The 11,745-nt window shown below is 41.1% G+C and overlaps 1 pseudogene; it reads right to left on the bottom strand.

The window, feature by feature from the left end:
- Positions 1-9,691: 9,691 nt before the first annotated feature.
- On the bottom strand, positions 9,692-10,559 carry LOC122089075 (annotated as a pseudogene).
- Between the last annotated feature and the right edge of the window lie 1,186 nt (positions 10,560-11,745).

Below are 11,745 nucleotides of genomic sequence, written 5' to 3'. Positions count from 1 at the left end.
ATATTCCTATAAGACATTCCATGTAATAAAGTCATACTTTCCTTGCTCTTTTTCCCACTAGGGGTCCTTCCTCCTGATTTTTTCGAGACTTCTCGAGACTTTACATAACTTTGACGGGATTACCCCTGAGTCACGTATTTGGAATTTATTTTTTGGAGGAGTGACACCTTCTATCCGAAACCCACTTAGGAAAGAAATTCTTTATGATGGGAATATAATGTAGGAACATTCATTTTCAAGACCACAAACAAGTTCTACAGTTAGCTTGTGGCGCTTCTAGCTTCTCTATCTATTTTCTACATGATGCTGAGTATGCAGTGGATGCAATAGGACCGACAAGGCTTCCTTGACATGATCTATATACTCGAGGTACGTGATCCTTTTGATATACCTGTAGGTACAAGATCAAGGGGGTGACTTCCTTGCCCATTACTCGAGACTACACACGAGGTTAAGCAACTGGCCATGGGGTGGTGGAACCGTGAGTGATTGTGTGTAAAAGTGTTATGTGGGAATACCATTATCTGATCTCAGAATATTATAAAGTGCATGGACCTCCCCGAGGGTATTGACACAGTTATGAACATCTTTGCCATTTAATAATACCCCACACCCTTGTACAGGAAGCGGGTATCATTTGCTCTCAGAGTACTCTCTATGACATGTGCTGACCTCCCCGAGGGTGCAGGCACGACAAGGAGTCTCTCGCCAAATGATTTCACTTCAAGCATGATGCATGATGCGGTTAGCGAATACAAATACAAACATAGGGTTAGCCCAAACACATTTTCAAACAAATGTGGTGGAAAATATTCTTGCATTTAAAGGTAGCATCTAGTATCAGAAGCTTGACATTTATCCCCAGTGGAGATCGGAAGCTTGACATTTATCCCCAGTGGAGTCGCCATTGTGAGGGTAGTGGTCGGAGATCAATGACTTCACGAGTCACCATTCTGTCCTCTCTCCTCTCTCTTCTCTTTTCATAAGGGAGGGGTGTGTTGTGAGTGCTTTGCTTGCGGGCCCCACAACACCATATCATCGCTCGGAGATACGTGGAGGCCTATTTCGCAAGAGTGTAAAAGTTCGTTATCCTAGACAAGGGTTTGATGATGGTCCAATACGGGGATCAGAATCATACAAAAGGGTTTGGAGTCGCCACCTAGGATTATGGGCCTCAGACCAAGGGGTGGGCCCAATTCCAAAGAAAATGGCCCGAAAGTTGGTCTGGTCCAGAGATTTAGGGTAAGTGTCAGGTTATAGAATTGGGAAGGTGTTAGGCACCCAATCTGCCCGGTTCAACAGGTCTTCCTACTAGATGCTTAAGAACGAATATTTTCCATAATTATTCCTATTCCACATGCATAGCTAAGTTATCACACATATATACATTGACTGAATTTAAATGACTATGTACACTAAAACAAGGTCTATATAATGTCTACATGATGACAATTCGGTTGAGAAACTGTACCTGAATTTAACCTCTATTTCAAGTCAAGAGAGGTGGGCTCTTGATTAGTACCCTCTCAAACTGTCTTTTGGATTCTCCTGGCTCAGGGGAGATGGTCTTGACCTCCAACTTCCTTTCTCGAGAGATTTTGATTATGATGATATTTGGGCAGAGTTCCGACTAGGAACAGTTACTTTCGGATTTGGATTCAGACAAAGCTTCGGCTAGGGAAGGCTATTTTCAGATTTGGATGCAGACAGAGCTTCGGCTGGGGAAGGCTATCTCTGGGCTTTGAATGAGGTGGCACTCCAACAGAGCTTCTGCTAGGGATAGGCTATAGGAGGGCTAGACTGAGGTGGCACTCCGGTAGAGCTTCTGCTGGGATGGCTATTTCTGGAAAGATTCTAAGAGCACTCAGATAGAGCTTCCGCTGGGAATGGCTATTTCTGAAAAGATTCTAAGGGCGCTCGGATAGAGCTTCCACTGGGAATGGCTATTTCTGAAAGAAAAAAATGGATTGACCTAAAAATGGATTGAAGATCCTCAATGCCCCAAAGAACACTTTAAAGATCTGAGCAGAACTTCGGATCTTGACAGAGATCTCTTCGTAGACCCAAAGAACCTCAAGGGGAGAGGGATTTCTACTTTCGGTAAAGATCAAGAACACTCAAAAACATGTTTTTTTTTTTTGGAAAAAATTGATTGAACTACAAACTTGGATTGAAGATCTTCAAGATCCTGAGGAACACTTCAAAGATCCGAACAAAATTTTGGATCTTGACGAAGATCGCTTCAAAGACCCAAAGAAACTCAAAGGGGGAGGGGAGGAGGAGAGAGGGCAGAGCTTCACTTCTTAAGTGGGGTTGTGATTTTTTTTTGATGTCCCTAAATCCAAAGGAAGGTGCTATTTATAGTATTTTCAGGCCCAAGGGGAGGAGAGAGAATTCTTTTAACCACTGGACAAAAGGGGGTTTTGGACTAAAGTGGGTGAAAAAGGTTTTTTGACCAATGGACAAAAAGGGATTTTTGGACAAACGAGAGGAGAGAGAAATTTTAGCATATGGGTAAAAAGCAGGTTTTTGGAGAAATGGGAGAGAGAAATTTTAGCCAATGGGGGCAAAAAGTTGGGTTTTGGATTGATACGAGGTTGCGGCATGGGGTATGCCAGTGGAGTAGTGCATACATAAAAATGGGTTAAGAGAACATTTCTTCACCCATTGGGCCAGTGGAATGCAAATCCCGGTCGCCAATGGCAGCACACAAGGTTAGGTTGAAGTGCACAAGGTATGGCGACATAGCTGTATGGGAGGGCAGGTAATGTTCACAGGGTGTGCGGGCAATATGCAAGGGTGTGCAGCACATGGTACGTAAGGCAGGCAGCATGGGCTGGCCTGTAGCTGTGCATGGGCTGGGCAGTAGTAGGCATGGGATGCAACAAGAGGGGGCGCATGCAAGGCATGGGAGCTAGCCTGCGCATGGCGCGTGCGTGAATTATGGAATTTCCTATCAACAAATGCGAGAGATCCGACGGTCCTATTTTGACATGCCATATATCGTCGGATTCATATTTCTGAGTACTATCCATCCGTATGGTGACATTGACTGGATTCCTTCATGTATAAAAAGTCAAATATGGACCCTCTTCTATCCCGCGTGGGGGTTTCTAGGGTTTTCAAGTAGGGGTTGAATTTGGATATTTGGGTTGGTAGGGAATTTTTCTAGGTTTTCAACAGGCTTGCCAATGTGCGAGGCATACTTATGGGAAAATGTAAATTTTTGGGGACAATTACAAGAGATCCGATGGTCCGATTTTGGCATGCCTATATCGTCAGAATCGTATTTTCGAGTGCTATCCATCTGTATGGTCATCTTGACCAGATACATTCATATATAAAAAGCCAAATTTCCCTCTTCTCTCCCACATGGGGGTTTCCAAGGTTTTCAGATATGTGGAGAATGTTTTCGGGTTATTTGGGTCAATCATCATCTCTGTTAATCGGAAGTTGGAAGTCGCATCCAAGATCAGCATTTCATCATAGTCGAAGGAGGGTGACATAATTGGGTGTCTACACAGCTTCTCACATCTTAATTTGATTATATCCTGAATAGGCGTCCATAAATCTTAACATCTCATGCCCTGAGGTAGCGTCAATTAACAGGTCTATCTTTGGAAGGTGGTAGCTATCTTTCGGGCAGACTTTGTTCAGATCCGTGAAGTCTATACATATTCTCCACTTTTTCGTTTGCCTTTGGGACCATTACCACATTGGAGATCCACTCAGGGTATCAGATTTCTCGGATGAATCAAGCCTTCAACAATTTTTTTTGTTGTACAGGCTTCTTTGTTGGATCAACACTTAGCTAATGCTTTATTACCTCCTGGGCTATCCAAGCATGTCCGAGGCTAACTAAACGAAGACGTTGGAATTGTCTTGGAGAAATGATATGACCTCGTCCCATTGCTTTTTCTACATTGATGTCCCAACTTGAATTTGATGGGTGGTGTCCCCTTCTTCAATGTCGACCTGTATAAGGTCCTCAGCTGGTTCCCCCCTCTGTTGGTTAGAGTCGTCGCATAGGTCTTCTATTAGCAGTGCTCCTCACCGGCTTTTTCTTTCCCCACAGTGTGGTAGCTTAACACTTTTGGGATGTTTCTTGGTCACCTTGGCATTCTCTGACCCCATTTTTTATTGGGAACTTCATTTTGAAGTGGGGCATGGAGACAATGGCCTTTAATAGATTTAGGCCAACCCTCCCGAGTATGGAATTATAGGCAAAGGTAATGTCGACCACCAAAATGTTTATCATTATTGTAACTTGGCGATCTCCCGTCCCAGTTCTTACTGGAAGCTCAATTGGCCCTTCAACTCTTACTAAAGCCCCTGAGAACCATTATAGGGGGTATTTGCCTTTATTCAGTGTTTCTTTGCTCAGGTCAATCTTCTAGTAAGCTTTGAGGAAAAGGATATCAGCAAAACTGCCATTATCTACTAGGATCCTCTTCTCCCTGTAGTCGTCTATCATCATAGTTATTACCAGAGCATCACCGTGGGGTGTTTGCACCCATTCTAGGTCATCACCCAAAAAGGAGATTATTGTCCCTGTCCTTGCCTTCTTATTTGAGCACTTGGTTACATGTATACTTCTGGTGTAGGTCTTGGCCTTCCTGGCCAAGAGGGAACTTTATCCTACGGCTAGTCCTCCACTAATAGTAGCTATGACCTTGGTTGGGCTATTTCAGTTATCTTAGGTATGAGGGTTGACCCTCTTAGGTGTCCGGGCTCTGTGCCGCTCTCAATTGTCTCTACGGCCTAGTTCCCTCCTTTTGCGACATCTCTTCTCTCTCCCTGGCGATCGCTCCTTCAATCATTGCCTTCTTGGGCATCTTCTTTCTCTCAATCCACGAATTAACCTAGGTTTCCCCTTTGGATCATACTTTCTATCTCTCCCTTTAAGTGCCAACAATCTTCGGTATCATCGCCATAATCCTTGTGGAAAATGACAATACTTGTCCATGTTGCGCCTCTCAGGGTGTCGCCCCATCTTCCCTAGCCACTTCAGTGCTTTGGCATCTAAGGAATCCTTTATCTGTATTAGTACCTCAGTTCTCCTTCGATTGAGAGGGGCATACCTTTCAAACTTTTTCGGGGGACTAGGTGCACGATCGTGCTCTAATTTTCCCTCTAAAGCCTTACTTTCCTCTATTGAGGTTTGTTTCCTTCCGGTCTTTTCCTCAACTTCCTCATCAAGCTCTAGGGTTTCTTCCATGTGAACATATCTTTCACATCGAGCTTTTAGCTTGGACAAATTTCTTGGTGTGTGCTTTGCCAATAATCTTTTGAGTTCTTTATCTTTGACTCCTACGAGGAGGGTTGTGAACTCTTCTTTTGCATCCAAGCCTCTGATCTCGAGTTTTTCTTTGTGGAAACGCTTCATGTAGTCCCATAGGGATTCCCCTGAGTGTTGCTTGATGTTCAGTAAATTGTATGTCATCTTTTGGAGCGGTTGACTACTAGAAAAACCCTTTACGAAGACATGGCTCAATTCACTGAAACTATGAATCGAATTTGGCAGTAGACGATTGTACCACAGTCTTGCAGTTGCTCTGAAGGTCAGAGGTAAGGCACACATAATGTCCTCTGAGACCTTATGAAACTGCATCACGACCTTGAAGCCTTCCAAGTGATCGGCAGGATCCCTTCTGATTTCATCAGCTAAGACTATGTCATTAGTGAGATCTGGTTCATATGTTCCTGCTTGGTTATTTTCCACTCTTCGAATTTCATCTTTTAAGTCGAGAATCATTTGCTTCAGTCCTGGATCCTCATTTCTCCGGGGTGACTCCTCCCACCTAGCTTCTTTGGTGCTTCGTGCTCCCTCTTTGGGTATTGGTTTCTCCTTTTTCGCCCAGTTCCTGGGGTTTCTCCCAAACCTCACCGATCCTGAGCTGCTTCGATTTTCATCTCGGGCTTGCTCCAGCTGGATGCTAGGGTCTCTAGCCATCCTGATACTCATCTGAGTCGTGGTCTTCGAGACCTCTCACATCGTATCATCCAATCGGTCATGCTTCTATTGGAGCGTGTCAAACTAAGCCCTAGTGGCATGTTCCCACCCTTTAGCCGAAGTGGGTGGCGGATTGGAAGCCCTATGTTCTTAATCCTCAACTGAGTGTCGATTATTTTGGGGACCTTCTTGATTATCATCCTTCCGTTGCTCTTCTCCTTTAGCAATTGGGGGTTACCGAGGTGCCAAGGTTTCTCTTTTATTCATATTTCGTGCTTATGTTGTCTTTGTTGTCTTTCGACGGTAGGTCCTCTTTACCATTACTTTATCAATTCCCACATATTGCGCCAAACTATTGCTGTCGAGAATTTATAGAAGGATGAACTTCGATCCTACAAGAACATAGAAGGCAGAGGCTCGAAGATGGCTCTGGGATTAGTCCTCCAAGGCCCAAGTTAGAGACCCGTGCAACAGTGTTTTTGAGAGTAATGGTGAGTGAGTTGAACTTACCTCTGGCTATCCTCTTCATCCTCTCTTATAGGATTGGATCCTATAGAGTCCTACTAGGAAATTTCTTCATGATTTTGGGGCGGTTTGGGAAGACTCCATCCTTCATGTTTTCCTCTTTGTATGGAGAGTATTCCTTTTTTAGGGATTATCTTGCTTCATTTCTTGGGAGAGGGTTCAAGTTTCTTTGTTATTCTGGTATCCGAAGTCTTAGGCTTCCTACGGTCTTTCGAATTCCTTATGTGCTTAAGCACGTGACTAGATGCCACGTGTCCTTATCTCACTCGTCGGCCAATTTTGTGTGTATCACTCACAAAACTATATCAATTAAATTATGCATACGCAACCTAAGTTTAGCAAGTTCAAATAAACCATGCATGATAATGGTGAATGTAGATAACAACCACCGCCATTTCAACTGCACATATCACAATAGCCTTAGCACTAAATACTAGTATTAAAAAAAAATACAAATAGTATTAAAAGGGTCGGGCTAGGTTCAGCTTAAAAGATTCGGTTCAAGTCGGGCTTATAAATGTGTCGGTCCAATCGGGCGCCTGTCGGGCTAGGTGTTTGCACCATGTACTACCTATTTATTAAGTGGGTCGGTCAAGATTAAGCCATAAACGTGTCGGGCTCGGTCAGGCCTGAAATTGACACCCCTAGTAAATAGTGTGGTTTCTCAAACACCCCCCAAATGTGTGGCTTCTTTTGCCATATGGTTTTGGTTTCAAGTTTCAACCATGGATTAAGGTATTTGTATTGGATTGGTCATATTTGGTATCGACTTAGATCGATCCTAATACCTTGTCGATCTGGGATCGGGTATTAGTAACATAATAAGTGTAAAATCATTTTTAAAAAATCCTATTTTTTTATAATGAAAAGTGGGGGTAAAATCGACTAATCTGTATAAATACAAGCCGATCTAAGATTGGTATCGTATCAGTAGATACCAATATAGGTCAATCTAATACTTAAGAACTATATCCTTGGTTTCAACGATTTGATTCAATTCACAAAAATCACAATATAGGTATTGGATCACTCATATTAGGTGTTCTGCACCGATATTGCATATTCCCGATCCCAATACTTGCTAGATACCATATTAGTAGAACCGTACGACTAGGGGTAAAAATGTAAAAAAAAATTATTTGTTAAGAAAATAAAGGGTATTTTTATTTGATATCAATCTGTGCTAATACCATATCAGCTTTTGGATGGCTGATACCCAATCCATTACCATGCACTAAACCATGATAGTGAGTAGACATTGAAATAATATGGCTTATTAAGTAGTTCGAGTTTGTAAAATCAAGCCATTCATTAAAAGGTGCTGGTTTTTTATTTGTAAATGGTTTTCTAGTTTGTAAACGATCTAACAGTTTAAATGGTATTGATTTTGGTTTTGAGGTAATAGTTCATAAACGGTCCTTAAACAATTTTTAGATGGATTTATTCTTAGTTTTGAGACTCGAGAATTTGAAGAGGTGCAATGAAGATGGAAGGAAGAGATAATAGATTCATAAACAGTTTGTAAATGATTTATCAAACAATTCTGTTCATATTCATTTTAATGTTTTATTCACAATTTGAAAAATCGTCGATTTTATAGTTGAAGCTGTATTCTTGATCTGTTTTTTGATCTTTTTGGTTTAACCATTAACTTTTCCAAAAGTGGGATCGCCTTCAGCAACAATATTCCTAGAATCCTTGTGTAAAGTCATTGGCATTAAGGAGATGAATAAGGATGCCACTTAATCTCCTTTTCCCCAAAGCTAACACTCTTTCCTTCAGAAAATGTCATTCACAGAGTGGAGCTCAAATTGGGTTCTTGGAAGACAAAACTCCTTTCTTATGCTGATAGATCAGTGTTAATTCAATCAGCACTTTCTTCTATCCCTTCTTATCTCATGAGCTGTTTTGCCTTTCCAAGATCTATGTGCAGGAAACTTGATTCTATAGCATTACACTTTTGGTATTACGATTTTGACTCCCACAAAAGACTACATCCTATTGGGTGGAAAAGAATTTGTCTTCCAAAAATGTGCGGTGGTTTGGGAATCTAGGATTCGGAAACTCAAAATAAAGCTCCATTGATAAAGCTTGGTTGGAGGCTTTTAACCGACAATGGATCACTTTGGGCCCAAACTTTAAAGGCCAAATACTTTCATCACAGGTCAGTTTTTTATCTCAAACTCTTAAGGCTAGAGGCTCACCGTGTTGGAATGCTATTGTAAGTATCATTTCACTTCTCAAACAAATGGTTCATATGAAAATTGGGATCATGAATGATACCTTCTTTCGGTATGACCCCTGGGTTTTCAAAACAAAAGTTAACCAGCTTCATAATTTTCTGAATGATCCAAACTCCCCTGATTTAAATGATAAGGTCAGTAAATTCATGATAAGACTTCAATGGAATAATAGTTTAGTCAATTCTATTATTCTCAGTTCTATTTCTTCTGTGATCTTTCACATCCCATGTTCCTGAGAATGATAAATGGTGGTGCCACCTATCAAAAACTGGGTCTCTCACAACTAAGATTGCGGCTCATTTTGTTTAGAATAAGGTACTAACAAATTCTCATGGGTGCTATAGCAGGTGTTTATGCTTATCTTCTTGCTCTCATTGGTGGTGGTTTGTTTGGAAACAAAAAATCCTTCCCGAAGTTAAGTTGTTCTTTTGGAGACTGGTTCATGATGGGATACCTAAAACAGACTTCCTGCATTAATGGGTGGACCTAGATCCTGTCTGTGATCTATGTCTCTGTGATCGAGAGAACATTCAATATGTTTTCCTCAACTGTGAATTCTCAAGAAGAATTTGGGTTGCTGACCTTTGGGTTTGCGTACTGAGTATTTGAGTTTCTCATCTTTTTCAAACTTAATAATGTATTTTTTTCAACTTTTATAAGAAGAGGCTGGGTGAGCTGAACCACTTTTTCAATATTTTCATTCAAGAGTGGGTTAGGAATGCTAGCAGATTACAATAGAAGTAGGAATGCTAGCAAGCCTTGGTCGTTGGATTAGCTAAACATTGATATAAACCGTCATATTTAAATTTTTATTGTAATGTTAAAATACATAGTGACTGACAACTGTATAGAACTCAACCAGATACGGTATTTTTGGGAACAGGGATGTCAGTCAGATTTCCATGAAAAAAATTGGATTTCCTGATGCATCTCTCTCTCTTCCTCATTTCTTCTTCTCGCTTCTCGCTTCTATCTTCTTCTTCCCCCTTGTGCAAACCCCCTCTGCAACTGTAGGCAACCCATTACTATGTTCACACCTTTCTCTCCCTCTTCCTCATTTCTCTTTTCATCTTCATCTTTCTCCCCACTACAACAAAGTTCGTCGAAACATCTTGGTGACTCCTCTTGACCTTGCTTGGTTGTCTGGAGCAGAGTTAATGTTAGCATGAAAAGCATTCAAAGACCGAGAGAGAAGGGAAAGCAAGTGGAGGGCAACCAAGTGTCACCGGCAATGAAAGAGGAAACGATGAAGGGTTGAACCTGGGCTGCATCAGTGATGTTCTTGTAACCTTTCCAATCCACCTTGTTCGAAGTCCCCGCCCCAGCGCTCATGTTCTCATACTCCCCGTAAAACAATGTGTCAAGCATGAAATCGACGTTCCATAAGTGCCAACCTACGGAATCGATGATGTCTATGATATTGGACTACATTATGATGGTTCTCGAGTATTGCTTCCATGGCCTTCCTAGGTAAGTCAGGAACCTGGTCTTCAATGATTCCGAATCAGTGGTGGCCTCGATCCTACATTTCTAGATGATGATGCCGGTGTTCTGGTTTGCATCAGCTCTCCCCTGGGCCGTCACCATGTTCTTCTGTCCCGAGTCTAGGAGGTGGGTGTGGATGTCATTGCCGAATATGAAGTCGACGGTGCCGATGACAAGGCAATCCACGTAGAATTGGCTGAGGACTGGACATAGAGAGTGTCTTGGTAGGCCAGAATGTCGCATCAGTGGAAGGCCGACAGGTTCGACCCCACCCTAAGTGCCACTGCCTAGTGCTTCGATAGCCCCACCATGTTTTCGAAGGTTATATCCCGCACATAGTTAGCAAATTCGGATTCGGGAATTATTCGGACGGAGAATTATTCGGAATAATTCGGACGATTAATTTAAGGATTCGGTCAAAAAATCTTATTGGGATTTTTTTTTTAAAAAAATTTTTTTTTTTTTTTATTTTTTTTTTTTTTTTTTTGGTTTTTTTTTAAAATAATGTTTAAATGGACCGAATAATTCGGATTCGGTCCGAATTATTCGCGAATTATATTCATTTTTGAAAAAGTCGCGAATTTTAAAGAATTTTATTTTTAATTCGGATTCGGTCCGAATTTTTGATAAAATTCTTTAAAATTCGGTTCGGCCGAATAATTTGCGAATTATTCGGCCGAATTGCTAACTATGATCCCGCATCAAGAACCGCTACCTGACCACCGCTACATTTTTCTATTACTCAGAATATTAAGATAATTTTCACAAAAGAATATCAATGGTGTAGATTTGCCCCATCTAATCCAATGACCATGGATATCTGATTGACATCTCACTTCCCAAAAATACCATATCTCGTTGAGTTCTATACAGTTGTCAGTCACTATGTATTTTAGCATTACAATAAAATTTAAATTTGACAGTTTATATCAATTTCCAACTGATCTAACAATTAAGGCTTGCTAGCATTCCTAATTCTATTATAACCTGCTAGCATTCCTGTCCTTTTCCCTTTTCATTATTACCTGTTATTTTATTTGGATGCATAGAAATATGGTGACCTTTTGTTCATCTAAGCCTAATCCTAAACTCATTATGAATTAGGTTCAATTTTGGCTTAACAACTCATATGAGACCATCACAAACCCAAACTGGTGTCGACCCAAAGCAAACTTCATAACCAATCCCCCTCCCCTCCCAAAATATAGTTATTCCTTTTTTTTGTAAATGTGTGCTAATTGTTTCTGTTGTATCTTCTAAAAATAAAAATATATCAGGATGGACAGCTACTGTGTTCTCCCATAATAAGTGCTTATTTCTTTTTGCCAATTATGTGATGATAGGAGACGATACTGAAGTAGTAGCGCAAGGAATACTCTTTGGGTTAGAGGTCACGTCCAAGCGAGGGTGGAATTTACAAGAAATTTGGACTGATGTGCAAGGTGTCAATCAACTTATGGATCATAACAATTTTTTCATGTGGCCATGGACCACTTTTGCTCCACGTATGGAACTATATGATTTTTTGTTCAAACATAA

Source organism: Macadamia integrifolia, chromosome 9 (genome assembly GCF_013358625.1).
Source record: "Macadamia integrifolia cultivar HAES 741 chromosome 9, SCU_Mint_v3, whole genome shotgun sequence".
In the NCBI taxonomy this organism is placed as follows: Eukaryota; Viridiplantae; Streptophyta; class Magnoliopsida; order Proteales; family Proteaceae; genus Macadamia; species Macadamia integrifolia.
Note: the sequence above shows the minus strand (reverse complement) of the source record. Positions and strands in the feature narration are given on the sequence as shown.